General features: G+C 50.1%; 1 protein-coding gene across 15 annotated transcripts in view; it reads right to left on the bottom strand.

Annotated features, from left to right (window-relative positions):
* Positions 1-13619, bottom strand: part of HIPK2 (homeodomain interacting protein kinase 2) — a 193597-nt gene that overhangs the window by 68085 nt on the left and 111893 nt on the right. The gene's annotated exons all lie outside the window — the stretch shown is intronic.

The following is a 13619-nucleotide window of genomic DNA, read 5'->3' as shown; positions in this document are numbered from 1 at the left end:
CTTCAGCTGCCAGGGTTGTGCCTGGCATTTCAGCCTCTCGTAGGTTTTGCTGACATGGGACGCTGCTCTTGCCCTCTGGCGCTGGTGCACTGGGGATGCCAGAGGTTCTTTTAGGATCTGTCCCTGCTGGACTGTCCTGTGCCATGGGGCCTTCAATCCCACAGCAGCCTGGGTCACTGTGTCTAGGGTTGCCTCCACACACCAGGGCGCCACACACCAGGGCTTTCCAGAGTCATACAGAAGTCCCCTGCCAGTCATCTGCGTTGCAATGAGGGATGCCGTAAACTGATGAGATTACTGCAGGTTGCCTCTAGCAATGGGGTCAGAGCCTGCCTGCCTTTCTGTCTTCTCTGTTCCAGAGTGTCTCATGGGCAGACTCAGGTCTGTCCTCGGGGGATGAGCTCCTGTCCTGGTTCCTGCGAAGCTCCCCCCAGCAGGCTGCAGCTGCAGGATCCAGCATCTCCGCCCGTCTCCATACTCCTGCGACCTGGGCTTTTGCCCCTCATAGCTTCCAGGTTGGGTCTTAGGAACATGCAGGGGTGGTCTCATGGGATCATCTCTGGACTTGACCATGGGGTGACCTTCCTAAAGGTCGTGAGGAGTCTGGAAACCCACTCCCAGAATCTGTTCCCTGAGGCACACAAGACAGGTGCAGAGGGCACTTCAGTGACATTCTCTGGCGAGAAACACCAGACGTGGGTTTCGTCAACTGATGTTACACACATAGGGCCTGTGAAGGCTGCTCTCGGTCCGTTTTCTATCAGAAAATGAAGCGGCAGCCGTTCATGGCACCAGGATATACACGGCAGAATATTTTTCTAGGGGTGGCCACAATGAAGAATGCTCAAGAATCAGGCTAGATGGTCGGGGGACCAAAGAACAGGAGGCACAGTCCTGTCCCCGAGGGGCCCCAGTGCTGGGACGGCAGCAAGGAAGGCTGGACGCTACAGGGGTGTGCAACACAAACACGCAGACACAGAAACAGCTCATTCAAGCACAGACAGGCTCTGGATTTTCTCATTTAAAAACAAAACAGAAGACCAGAACAAAGCAAACCGAACACAAAACCAAACCCTTCCTCCATCCCTTTGCGTCCCCGCGGCTGTTGCCTTGTTTCTCTGCACCCCCCAATCTCCAGGGCTGTCTCCTGCAGTTCCTCCGCTTGGCCCCCCATCTTCTCGCCCTCCTCCCACCCTCTGCCCCACTCAAGGGCAGTGCCTCTCCAGACCAGCACGGCCACGTGGTCACGTCACAGCCACTGGTCAACTTCTCAGCTCTGTGACCCAAGAGCCACACATCTTGACCACTGGTGACCCTCCGATCCTGTCCCCACTCTGAGATATAAGGCTGAGCTTTTTATGACACCACATGCTCCCGCATCTGTCCCGCCTCTCCGTTTCTTCTGCTGGCCTGTCCTCCTCCAGCCAACTGCTCTCTGATGGCAAAGCCCAGGACCCCTTGCCTCCTCTCTTTGCACCCTTGTTCTAGGTAACTGTTACGGGGTGAAGGGTGTCAAATGCCAGAACAGACATGCTGAAGTCCTAATCCCTGATACCTGAGAGTGTGACGCTGTTTGGGGATGGGGTTACTGCAGATGTAATCGGTGAAGATTATGTCACGCTGAAGTAGGGTGAGCCCTGAAGCCAACAGGACAGGTGTCCTTACAAGAGGGAAATGGGGACACAGACGCAGCAGCGGGAGGACGGCCATGTGGGGACAGAGGCAGAGGGGGCAGTGATGCTGCCACCAGCCAAGGAGTGCTCGGGGCCACGGAAGCTGGAAGAGGCATGGAAGGATCCTCCCCGAATGGCTCCAGAAGGAGCGTGTCCCTGCTGACACCTCGATGTTAGACTTCTAGTCACCAGGCCCGTGGGAGAGTCAATAGCTACTGTTCTGAGTCCTGCGATCTGCGGGGTGGTTCCCGCTGCCCTAGGAAGCCGACAGCAATCGTGTCTGCTGCCACAGGTCTAGACTCCATTCAGATTTCCAAACGGCCCTCTCCACGTTTGCCTCGCCTCGGTTCCAGGTTTACATGCTGATGGCCCAGCACCTCTGTGGGAATGACCCACGGTCGCCTCAAACTTGTATGTTTACAAGGGGCCTCTTCTCGTCAGCCTCCCCTTCCCAGTGCGCTCCTCCCTCTGTCCAGCTCGTGTCACTGAACCGACTCATGGCCCCTATGGCCCGCTGCTTGTGCTGGAACCCGGGACACTCTCTGGTTCCCTTCTGTCCCTTCATCCCCACCACCCGTCCATCCATGGGGCCGCCCCCGAGTATCTCGCAGACTGGTCCTTGATTCCCCACCTCTGGTGCCACCACGCTGGCCCTGACCACACCCCCCCCCCCACCCCCGTCTCACCCGGAGCCCCTCTCGGGTCTTCCCTTCCTCCTGGCCGCTCTCTGCACGGCTGCCAGCATGGCCGGGCCACCTCTCTCTACCTTTGCTCTCAGGCCTGCAGAGGCTCCCTGCTGCACTCAGAGTGAGACCTAATTCCTTCCATGGCCCCCGGAGCCACTGCGATCGGGACCTTGCCCTGCTCTCCACTGTCATTTCAGTGACAACTTCTAGAAGACCCCAGCTCCTTCTGGACCTAGAGCCTCCATGCCATGTTGTGCTTCTGCCTTGAATGCTCCCTCCGCTGGTGCTCAAATGGCTGCCTCCCTCTCATCCTTCAAACCCCAGCTTAATTGTCACCGCCACAGACAGGCCTCCCTTGACACCAGTTAGTCTCTATCTCCAGTGCCATAAATGTCACTTTACAGCACTTCCCAATAACCTGCTTACTGTCTGTCTCCCCTGCTACATCCACAGGGCAGCACAGTGCCTGGCATCAATCAGGATTTGGTGATTGAATAAACCTTTATTAAATATAAGAAAGTGTTAAAATATGTGAGTCAGGCGGAAAGTTCTAAGGTGGCCCAAAGCAAGGAGAGCAGAAGGGGTAAATCTTTGTGAGGGAATGGAAGCTTGGCCCAAGGGGCAGGATCCCACCCAAGGAAAGCAGGAAGCGTGGGAGTGGGGGGCCTGGAGAGGGCTCATGTGTGTGGGGTGCCGGCGGCAGGACTGGCCCCAGGGCCGGGGTTTGCAGGGGGGCCCAGGGTCCTGAAGGGGCTGCAAAGTCTTCCAAGCCCATCTCTTCTTAACTCTCTTGGAAGCTGGCACTGCCCTCAGCAACCAGGGATCCCAGCAAACTTGTGCCTCTTCAACTCAGGTCTCTACTCTAACACCATACTTGTCCTTGGTTCCAACCTTTTCCCAAACGACCCCCAAACTCTCCCTCTTTCTGAATTCTCCTGCACACGTGATACCCTGATCCCATCTCTGCAATTGCCTGTCCCCTCCTGGCCTCCTTCCCCCTCAAAGACACGCTACCCACCTTCTCCTGTCCTGGCCACATCAGGGGATGAACTCATGAACACCAATAACCAGCCTGATCCCAATACAGATGAGCCAAGCAACTACTGTTCTAAACACATGTTTGCATACCTGCCCCCATTAAGCCTTCTGGGGGACAGGGTCTCATCTGTGTCTTACGTGCCCCATAAATGCCTGCTCGACACCCAGGCCATGAGCCCTCGGGTAAGGAATGTGCTTTCCTACCCAGCTCTAGTAATCCTCGGCGGACTGAAGACCCTTCTGCTGTGATCTTGCACCTGCCTTGTTCCCTGTTCTGCTGGTCCATAAGGCTCTGAGCCCAGACAAGTTTAAAGTCAAGCCTAAAATCTGTTTCTTTTTGTTCAGCACATCTGAGGCACATCTGACAATTGCTCAGGCTCATTTACTCCTGACTGAAGTGAAAATCATTCTCACCAGTGGTTAGTCTGAGCGAGAAGTTGGCTCCAGCTCCACTCATTCACTCACTTACTCGAAGATCCAAACTGCCATTTCCTAAGTGTCCACTATGTATCATGCACTGTGCTGAAGATGGAGAAATAAATAAACCAGACCCCATGGCTCCTCCAGGAGTTCACTGTCTAGCTGCAGGTGAGAGCATGCCAACGGCTAACATACAACGTGCCGAGTGCATGCCCAGTGCATGAAAGGGGGATGGCCAGGGGGTGGAGAGGCAAAGTAGGGAGGGCTTCTTGGGAGAAGTCTGAGCTGAGTCTTGGTAAGTGTGGACAGGCGGGGTGGGGGTGGGGGTCTCCGGGGCACAGGGCAGGTGAGTGCATGCCCCATCTCCACCCCGTCCCCATGTCACCGCTGTGTCTGCAGCACTGAGCATAGTGCCTGAGCGTGGTAGGTGCTCCCTACACGTTTGGAAGGAACCTTTCTGTTTCAACCCCACACCCTTAGTGGGCAGCAGTTTCCCGTGAAGCTGGCACCATCTCCTTGGCAACATGCCCTATGACAAGAGGCACACTACTTGGCCTTTCAAAATTTACATACTTAAAAACAACAAAAAACCCCCATTCTGGTGTCTTCCATGGGGACTGTTTCTGTTTTCAGTTCCATAGCAGGTAAGACTGCTGGCTTGGGAACTGGGCCTTTCCCATTGGGCTCCAAATCACCCAGGTTCTGTTACTGACTCATCCTTCGTTTGCCACCCCACGGAATCATCTTACACAGTCTCCTCATTGCTATTTTGGGATATCAAAAATACTTTAAACATACACAAAGTGTCAGACAAAATTTGCACCTAAGAAAGAGGGAGATTGTTCCTTTCCAACATTCCCATGGCAAGACACAGAAAATTCTATTTTTCTATAGAAAGAGAATAAACAACTGTCATTTTCAACAAATCAATTATTGAAGCTTTGGTATTTCGCTCCATTAGCTTTTCTAATAGCACAGCGAGCTGATAGGGTATTCCCAGATCACGTCCAGACCATGGGACCCGGTGAGGGAAGTAACCCCCAACAGAGGTGTGGAGATCACACAAGTTAAGTGGGAAATGACACCCACTTGCAAGTGGAAGTCCAGTGCCGGGGGTTCTAGCTGTGTGCCTCGACTTCCTGAAGCTGGTAGAAGGCTGAAATTAAACAAAGCACCAGAAGGGACACATCTAGCAGAGGGCCTGGCATAGAGCAGGCAATCAAGACATTAAATCACTTCTCTGTGATAAGTCTGTGTCTTAGCAATTGAATAAAGAGCATCCTTTTCCCTCATTTTAATTTTTAAAAAAGATTTTATTTATTTATTCATGAGATACACATACACAGAGAGAGAGGCAGAGACACAGGCAGAGGGAGAAGCAGGCCCCATGCAGGGAGCCCGACGTGGGACTCGATCCCGGGTCTCCAGGATCAGGTCCTGGGCCGAAGGCAGCACTAAACCGCTGAGCCACCCGGGCTGCCCTTTCCCCTCATTTTTAAAGCCCACTTTTGGGATGCCGGGGTGGCTCAGAGGTTCTGCGTCTGCCTTTGGTGCAGGGCGTGATCCTGGAGTTGCAAGATCGAGTCCTGCATCAGGCTCCCTGCATGGAGCCTGCTTCTCCCTCTGCCTGTGTCTCTGCCTCTCTCTGTGTCTCTCATGAATAAATAAAATCTTAAAAAAAAAAATAAAGCCCACTTTCTTCCTTATAAGTGAAATATTAGGAAAACTGTTTAAATATATTAAAGCACATATATTAAATATTCTCGTTTCATTTATTTCTATAAAAGGACAAAGATTAATACAAGCAACAGCCAAAAACCTACCACCTAGCTTTAGGAAGAAAACTGCCTATCCACAAGCTTCTTGCTTCCCCTTGGCATGGGGAGATGCTCTCCTAAGCCTTCATTCCCCTTCACGGTATAATCTCTCGCTCACCTGGCCTCTCTGGCCAACTGGATGACCAGAGTTGATGTCTCGATCATTTTCACGCTGCACCAGGAAAACAAGTGCAAGGTTCACGGCCACTCCCAACTTGGGCAATAAATCTGCAATGCTAATCAGAGAGCACAGAAAGAACTGTGCATTTCTGGAAAAATGTTACTCAATTTCTCAGAGTTTTTATTTCACCATCTATAAAATGTGATTATTAATCTCTTTTTTTTTCCTCTCATGTCTCTACAGCAGCGTATGAAGATAAATGATGGTCGGTAGAATTATAAAGCAGTTTGAACTCCTTGGAACCAGGACACTCTATTAGTCCATGGTATTTTATAATCACTGATATTATAAGGTGTACTTGAATTGAACTGCAGTGAAAAAGCCCATTCCCACAAATATATGTAGATTGAAAGTAACCTCAGTATGGCTGGGGCAGAAGCAATCAAAATGTAAAATTGTATTTCAGATGGGTTGTTCAATCTTATGTTTCCACTGCAAATATAAGGGGACTCGGAAATGCTGACATGAGCTCTGAGCCACTATTTTGTGCTGGTGACCCGAGGTGGGAGGCAAGGGGTCACATCAAAGCAACACAGGACCAGAGAAATAGCAGAAATCTGAGGACTGGAAGAAGGCTATTTTACAGAAATTGAACCACAAAGCTCGAGGGATCTGCACACAAGAGAGCCAACACGGTGAGTGCAGGGGAGCACGTGAGGGCAGCCAGATGGAGGGAGATTATATCCTCTGGTCACCAGTGGGTCGCTAGGAAAATGGGGAGCAGCACCCCTGAAAGATGCTTTCATACCAGTCCCCAGGGGACCCAGGAAAGTCCAGTGGAGAGCTAACTGGTGATCGAGGCCTGGCGAATCTAGGGCCAAGCTGGGATTTGATTTTGAGAAAGATACAGCTTCCTTGGTGAATAGGACATGTGAAAGATAGAGCTTTGTCTTTGACTGGGGTGCTGGTGGGTGAGAAGGACAAAGGGACTGAGGGAAGGTGCTTCAGGGATGAGCCACAGGGTGAGGATGACCAGAAGCTCACCTGTTGAGTTAGCTTGTACTCAGCCAAGGTGATGAGGACTCTGTCCTCGTGGTGGCCCGACCAAACACAGGGGACCTTAAGATTTCTAGACACACTCCACAGAAGTAGTTCTGCACCTGTAATAAGCTGAGGACGGCACTGTGGTGGAGGGCTGCCGAGGGAGCAAGGTTCTCACTCTAAAAGGAGAGCTAGGAAAGACGCCCCAATCATGCCTGTGGGCACTTCCAGCTCAATGATACACATGCGGCAAAATCACTACACAGACGTTCTAGAAGTTCGACCTCAGGCGAAACTGCTGATGTCCATAACATTGTGTTCTGATGGAGATCATTTCAAGACCCTCACCAGTGATTCTGTTCTGATTGAATGTCTCCAGCTATCATCAATAGAAATGCTCAAGACATTAGAACGATTCATCACATCCATATGGAAGGCTGACTGTAATAACCATGGTTTGGTCTAGATGTTGTCATCATTCTCATGCCACACTTGGACAATCTCCCAAAGGAAGCTGGCTTCTTTGATTCAACTGACCATTTCTAGTGTAATGTTAGAATCAGAGTGATGGTTTTTTGATCTGTACGGGCAATGAACATCTTGGCTTGGAATGAGATTTTCCTGATGTACACTAAATACATACATATACAGGTGACCCTTGAAAAAAATGGGGTCGGGGCACCAACTCCCGCTCCATCAAGCAGTTGAAAATCCACATATAACTGGACTCCCCCAAAACTTAACTACTAAGAGTCTATTGTTGACTGAAGCCTTATAACACAGAGTTGATAACATTTGTATGTTATGTGTATATACTGTATTTTTACAATAAAATAAGCTAGAGAAAAGAAAATGTTATTAAGAAAATTATAAGGAAGAAGCAAATATATTCACAGTACTGTATTGTATTTATTAAAAAGCAAAACAAAGTGAAAACCAAAGCCTGCATATGAGAGGACCATGCAGTAGAAACCCATGTTATTCAAGGGTCAACTATGTTCTCTACCCCATTCTACCCCCCACACTGATCCTTGTGTCCTGGTACTGCTTCATCCCTGCAAAGTGCAGCACCAAAATCTAACTTTCTTGCTTACATACTAGAAGAAAAGGTTGGATCTGGAACTTAATCCCCAAAGGCTTCTAATGATGTTGGAATAAATTCGAAACCAGTTCTCAGATGTCTGTAGTATATTCTTTTTTTTTTAATTTTTTAAAAAATTTTTATTTATTTATGATAGTCACAGAGAGAGAGAGAGAGAGAGAGAGAGAGAGAGAAAGGCAGATACACAGGCAGAGGGAGAAGCAGGCTCCATGCACCGGGAGCCCAACGTGGGATTTGATCCCGGGTCTCCAGGATCGCGCCCTGGGCCAAAGGCAGGCGCCAAACCGCTGCGCCACCCAGGGATCCCTGTAGTATATTCTGAAGGCAGCCTCTAAATTCCTTCTAAATTTCTTTTCTTTTTTTTTTTATTTTTTTAAAAATTTATTTATGGTAGTCACACAGAGAGAAAGAGAGAGAGAGGCTGAGACATAGGCAGAGGGACAAGCAGGCTCCATGCACCGGGAGCCCGACGTGGGACTCGATCCCGGGTCTCCAGGATCGCGCCCTGGGCCAAAGGCAGGCGCTAAACCGCTGCGCCACCCAGGGATCCCCCTTCTAAATTTCAATGAGAAATGTTACTAGGAAGAAATCAGCTTGGACCCCACCATGGGTCATTTCAAAGATACTCACACTGCCTTGTAATTCCTTACCCTGCTGACAGGCGTTGTGTCTCTTTTGCCCGTAACCCCCAGTCTGGTCTGTAGTGCCTTGACTGTGAAGCCAAGGGTCGCTGGACGAGGCCTGGTCTTGCATCCCACACCCTACAGGACTATAACTTCATCAGGTTTTATGCTTTCCCTTTTTGCCAAAGTATATGGTCAGTAAATGTCTGTGTAAGTGCCCCTCAGCCAGGGAAAGAGAATCAGAGGTTTCTGCATGTATCTACATATAACGATCTTTTCACTCGTACACTGCTCTGGGTTCTTTTTTCAAGTCTTTTTTATTAAATTATTTTTTATTGTGTAAGATAAGACACATACATACAAAGGAGTGCACAAGGCAAAAACATATAGCTCACCGACTTATCAGACAGCAATGACTAGTGTCCCTACCAGCCAGGTGAAGTCACAGAGCACGGTCAGCATTGCAAAGCCCCTGCGTACTCCCTCCCATGCGCCATCCCCTCTCCGCCTGCACTGGCCCCATGCTGCCCCTGCATCGGTGGGCAGCGTGGCCCCCAGGCCTCAGGATGCTGGTGCCCAAACGGCTAGGGGGAGTTCCAGCTCAGGCTCCCAGGGCTCAGCACAAAGACCCAGAGCTGGGAAGATGACAGAGCTGACTCAGAGAGAAAGGAGACAAAGCCTCAGACGGTCTTTAGAGTTCCTTTTGTTGATTGTTTTTCTTCTGCTTTGTTGCTAGTCTGTTGACTAAAACTGAGGGCTGCACTGTGCATTTAGAGCTTCCCTGGGGAGCCTGCCCATACTCCAGTCCCGCTGCCACCTGCTGCCACCTTTCAGCATCCGGAAGCTGCTCCTCTTTTCTCTGCACTGGGAGGGAATTTGGAATTTCAACTTCTGTGGATCAATTGTAAATGCAGCACCTTCACTTAATTCAGAGAGGTGATACGTTACCCACCAGTGGAGTGAGAACGAGGATGTCAGGCCAGGGGGTAAAAGGCTGGCCTCGTTCACACTAATCAATCAATTCAAGGCTCTCCCTCTACCCCAGATAAAAGCATACAAAGAAGGTAATATTGCTTACTTATGTGCAACTTTACTGATTTAAATGTCAGGAAAACATTTGGTTAATATTTAGCTTCAGCTGGTTCATAGTGAGTCCTCCAAGATGTTTATTGGATGAACAAATGAACCCACACGGGCCTGAAGAATCCTGGTACTTTCCTGCTAGGGGGTTTCTGGGCCTGGATGAGAGAGACCCAGGGGTTCACAACTCTTAGCGAGTGAACTGCATGTAACAAGGACAAGGCTCATCCTTAGCACATTTCCTTTCCTTACGGCACCATGTGATCATGTGGCACGTGGGGCTAAATCACAAGGCATTCTTTACAGCTAATGGCCGAGGAGAAGACACAGGGACTGAGAGGGAGACCTGCTCCTTCTTTGAAAGGGAGATGTGTTCAGTGTCACCGACTGAGACACAGCAATTCAGAGAGCAGAAGCTGGAGACCTGAGATATGAAAGAGAATCCACTGCGTAAAGATGCCAAACACATCCTGGAGGGACAATTTCCACCATGCCAACAGGGATACTCCTATAACGTCAGAAGAGGCCTCCTTCCCGGTGCGGCACTTTGGGGAGAGGATTACCGAGAAAGAGGAGCTGACACCTGCTAATGCAGCTGGCCTAAGCCAGTTTTCATACAAGGGCAGGAGCCGTTCTGGCCTATGCAGCAGGTTCCGACCCAGGGAGTACAGGACGTGTCCTGTCCGCAAGCACGCAGGTGTGAGCGGGGCCAGAGGGGCCAGGTGGAGGAGGCAGGCCTTGCTCCCCGGGGAAGCGCCTTGCCAGGAGACCAAACCCACAGAGGAGGACAGAGGTGAAGCTTTCACCTAATTCTAGGGCAGGAAACACCAGTGGACTTAACCACAGCCTGTTAGGACCTGCCACTGTTGGGACAAGGGAGGGAGCTCCCACGGAGGCTGGCTGGTTGTTCCAGCAGGATTTTTGCCAAACAGAAATGGGCATAAATTTTAGGTCTCCAGCCAAGGGCAAAAACCTTCCAACACTCAACTTTTCCTAAGGGAGCTGAGCTGAAACAAAACCAACCAAACAAAGCTCAAGTTTGCTTTCTGGTGTTTGGTCACGGAGGTTTTGAAACAAAACCAACCAAACAAAGCTCAAGTTTGCTTTCTGGTGTTTGGCTCGCTCCAGCTCACACTAGGGGCCGCTGAAGTGCAGCAGACACATGCTCTGAAAGGCAGGGGAACCTTCAACCCCAGGGGCCCTGGAGGGATGGAACCCACTCAACCCCCCACCCCCGGGGTGGGCCCTGGACCTCACAGAAATGCACAGCCAGCTGTAGAGTGGAGTACAGAAGATGTTCCTGTCAGTGGAAGGGGAGTGAGCATCCCCCCAGACCAAGACAGCACTGCCCTATCTTCCCATAAACTGCTCTTCTCACCCTAACAATGGGGCCTCTTTGTAATCCCCTGAGCTGGGACTCTCCTACATGCCTGGGAAATGGAGCACCCTTCAATCAAAGAGATTAAAACGTTCATTTTGCTCTCTTGCGCACCAAACACTACTCCAGCCAAATGGGCTAACCAGCGTCTGGAATTGGGGAGATGCCGAGCGAGCAAGTAGAACTCAGGGCGCAGAGTGAAAAGAAAGGAAGGAGGGAGGGAGGGAAGGGCTAAGGTAGAACCACCCAGACGCATCAGAGGGGTCAGGATGGGGCCCCCCCGCACCCCGGTGCTCCCACTTTGCCTCTTTGGAAAGCACCTGTTCTGGCTACCCTCGGAAGCCTTCCAGGCTCTCGGCTGGAATGTGCCTCCTCCAGGAGCCTTCCTGCTCTGTCTTCCCACGGCACACCCCGGTGCCCGTTCAGTTCAGCTCTTCCACCCCGAGCTTGCACGACTGCTGGGATTTTGTAAAACCAGCTTCTCAAGCTGGAAGGAAGCTTGACTGGAAGCATCCTGAAGCAGCGGATGCGTTATTGATCTCTGTGGGCCTCTCAGCACCCAGCAGAGTCCTGGCTGTCTTGCTTTACACTCAGGAGCTGGAAATGTTGTGGCTTCGTGCTTTTTCCCCCTACTGCCAAGCACGAGGTGAGAACAAAGTAAATGCTCAATACGCGATGCTTGCTGACCTGGACTGATTATCTGAGGCAGAAATGAAAACAGGGATTGCTTACTCTTTGCCTGTTCGTTCATGTACGTATGGGCTTTAAGGTAGGAGAAGGGGTAGGGAGCAAGCAGCTTTTTTGAGGTCTTCTCTGACAACTGGGATTTCCGTGGGGGAAACCTGAACAGAAACCGATAAAGCTCTATTGGTTTTTAACGGGAGAAGCCTGGCATAGGAAGTTTTGGATCTTTAAAATACATACAAGCGGAGGAGTGGTGGGTGAAAAGGAGAAACTATTTATCTATCTGATTTTTAAAAAAAAAATTTTATTTATTTATGATAGTCACAGAGAGAGAGAGAGGCAGAGGGAGAAGTAAGCTCCATGTACCGGGAGCCCGATGTGGGATTCGATCCCGGGTCTCCAGGATCGCGCCGTGGGCCAAAGGCAGGCGCCAAACCGCTGCACCACCCAGGGATCCTCTATTTATCTATTTGGAGACAAAGAAAGAAATAACCAGAGAAAATGGGAAGAACGGGGGCAGCTAGGGAGATTTTTTTAAATATTCAACTAAAAAAGCCCACGGGCAATTAAGTGGATGTTTGAAAAGAATGGCAGTGATGAAGAGTGCAGTTTCTTTTTTGCTGAAGAACAGAAGTTCTGAACTATCACTTACAGTCACCGAGTGCCTGCTTGTCATGCTCGCCTCTGTGGAGCGTCAGCTCTGTAAGTAGGTCTAGGTGTGTATGCATTTAGGCCTGCCCTGGATTCCCCCATGAGATCAGAAGTTCCTTGAGGAGAAAGAACCTATATTTGCCTCCTTAGGCGGGTGGTGCCTCTGCACACAGCAGGTGTGCAATCAGCATTAACCAACTAAACGGACCTAACCAAATTCTGTCCTCAGTTTGAAAGGCTCTGACACAGAACTGTCTAGTTCCTTTTCATTTGGCCTCAAAAGATTTGTTTTTTCAAGAAACAAAACAACCGCAAATACCCCAAACATTCAAGTCTAGAATTCAAGTGCAAGGCTAAGTGAAACTCTTCTGCTGCCTCTTTAACGATGCTTATTTGTGTGAAAATCAAACAGAAATCGTCCTTCTTTCTCTCTTCTGGGGTTCCCTGACTTCACAGAGGCTGACAGAGTTCAGCTGAACCTAGAGCCCAAAGTTACGGGACATCACCGGGACTCAGAGTTCAGACCAGGAAATCGATGGTGGTAGAGGGAAGGGAGGAGGGCACAACGCCGAGGGTTTCAGGCTGCAAAGAGGAAAAAAAGGACGCACGACACATTCCCCAGGCCCGGTATTCCTTTTCTCCTAGGATTGCACTGATGGCTGAAATGCGAATGAGCATCATTCCTGCATGCTCGCTGACATCTGGTTAAAATGACGATTCTGCAAGTGGGAGCCTGCGGTCCGTCGCTGGCTCTGTCATCTTCCTACCAAACAGCCATGTGCTGCACACTTGCCAGTCCACTTGCACCATTACCAAAGACCATTCTCAGGAGCGTCCTGCTTGGCCAGGGAGGGGTGGGGGCAGAGGGAGCGAAAGGATGCTGCAGGACGATTTTCCTTCCCTGTACACACTGTGTTCAATATGGACAAATATTTGTGTAGCCTCTGTGTTTACCATTAATACTGGGACAAAGTAATTAGCAGCTATTCTTTGGGAAGCAGCAAAGCATGGGGGTGGGGGGAAGCAAAGCTCCAAACGGAAGAACAGAAATGCCAAAAGCTGGCAGCTGAAGGTATTATTCAAAAACAATATGGGAAAAAGGCAGAACTGTATTTCCTCTGTTCTTCTAAGGGGAAGTTCAGAAAAAGGTCAGAAAGAGAACAATGCCGGCCATCTATCACGGCAGCCTCTAACCTAGAAAGGTTACTTAGCACGCTGCAGCCTCATTGCTCAATTCTGTAATTACTACCCCCCTTGCGCAGATCGCACACCACCTCGGCCTTATGAATTATACATTTCATTTCC

This window comes from Canis lupus, chromosome 16 (genome assembly GCF_003254725.2).
Source record: "Canis lupus dingo isolate Sandy chromosome 16, ASM325472v2, whole genome shotgun sequence".
Taxonomy (NCBI): Eukaryota; Metazoa; Chordata; class Mammalia; order Carnivora; family Canidae; genus Canis; species Canis lupus.
The sequence above is the reverse complement of the archived record's forward strand: the minus strand, read 5'-3'. Positions and strand labels throughout refer to the sequence as shown.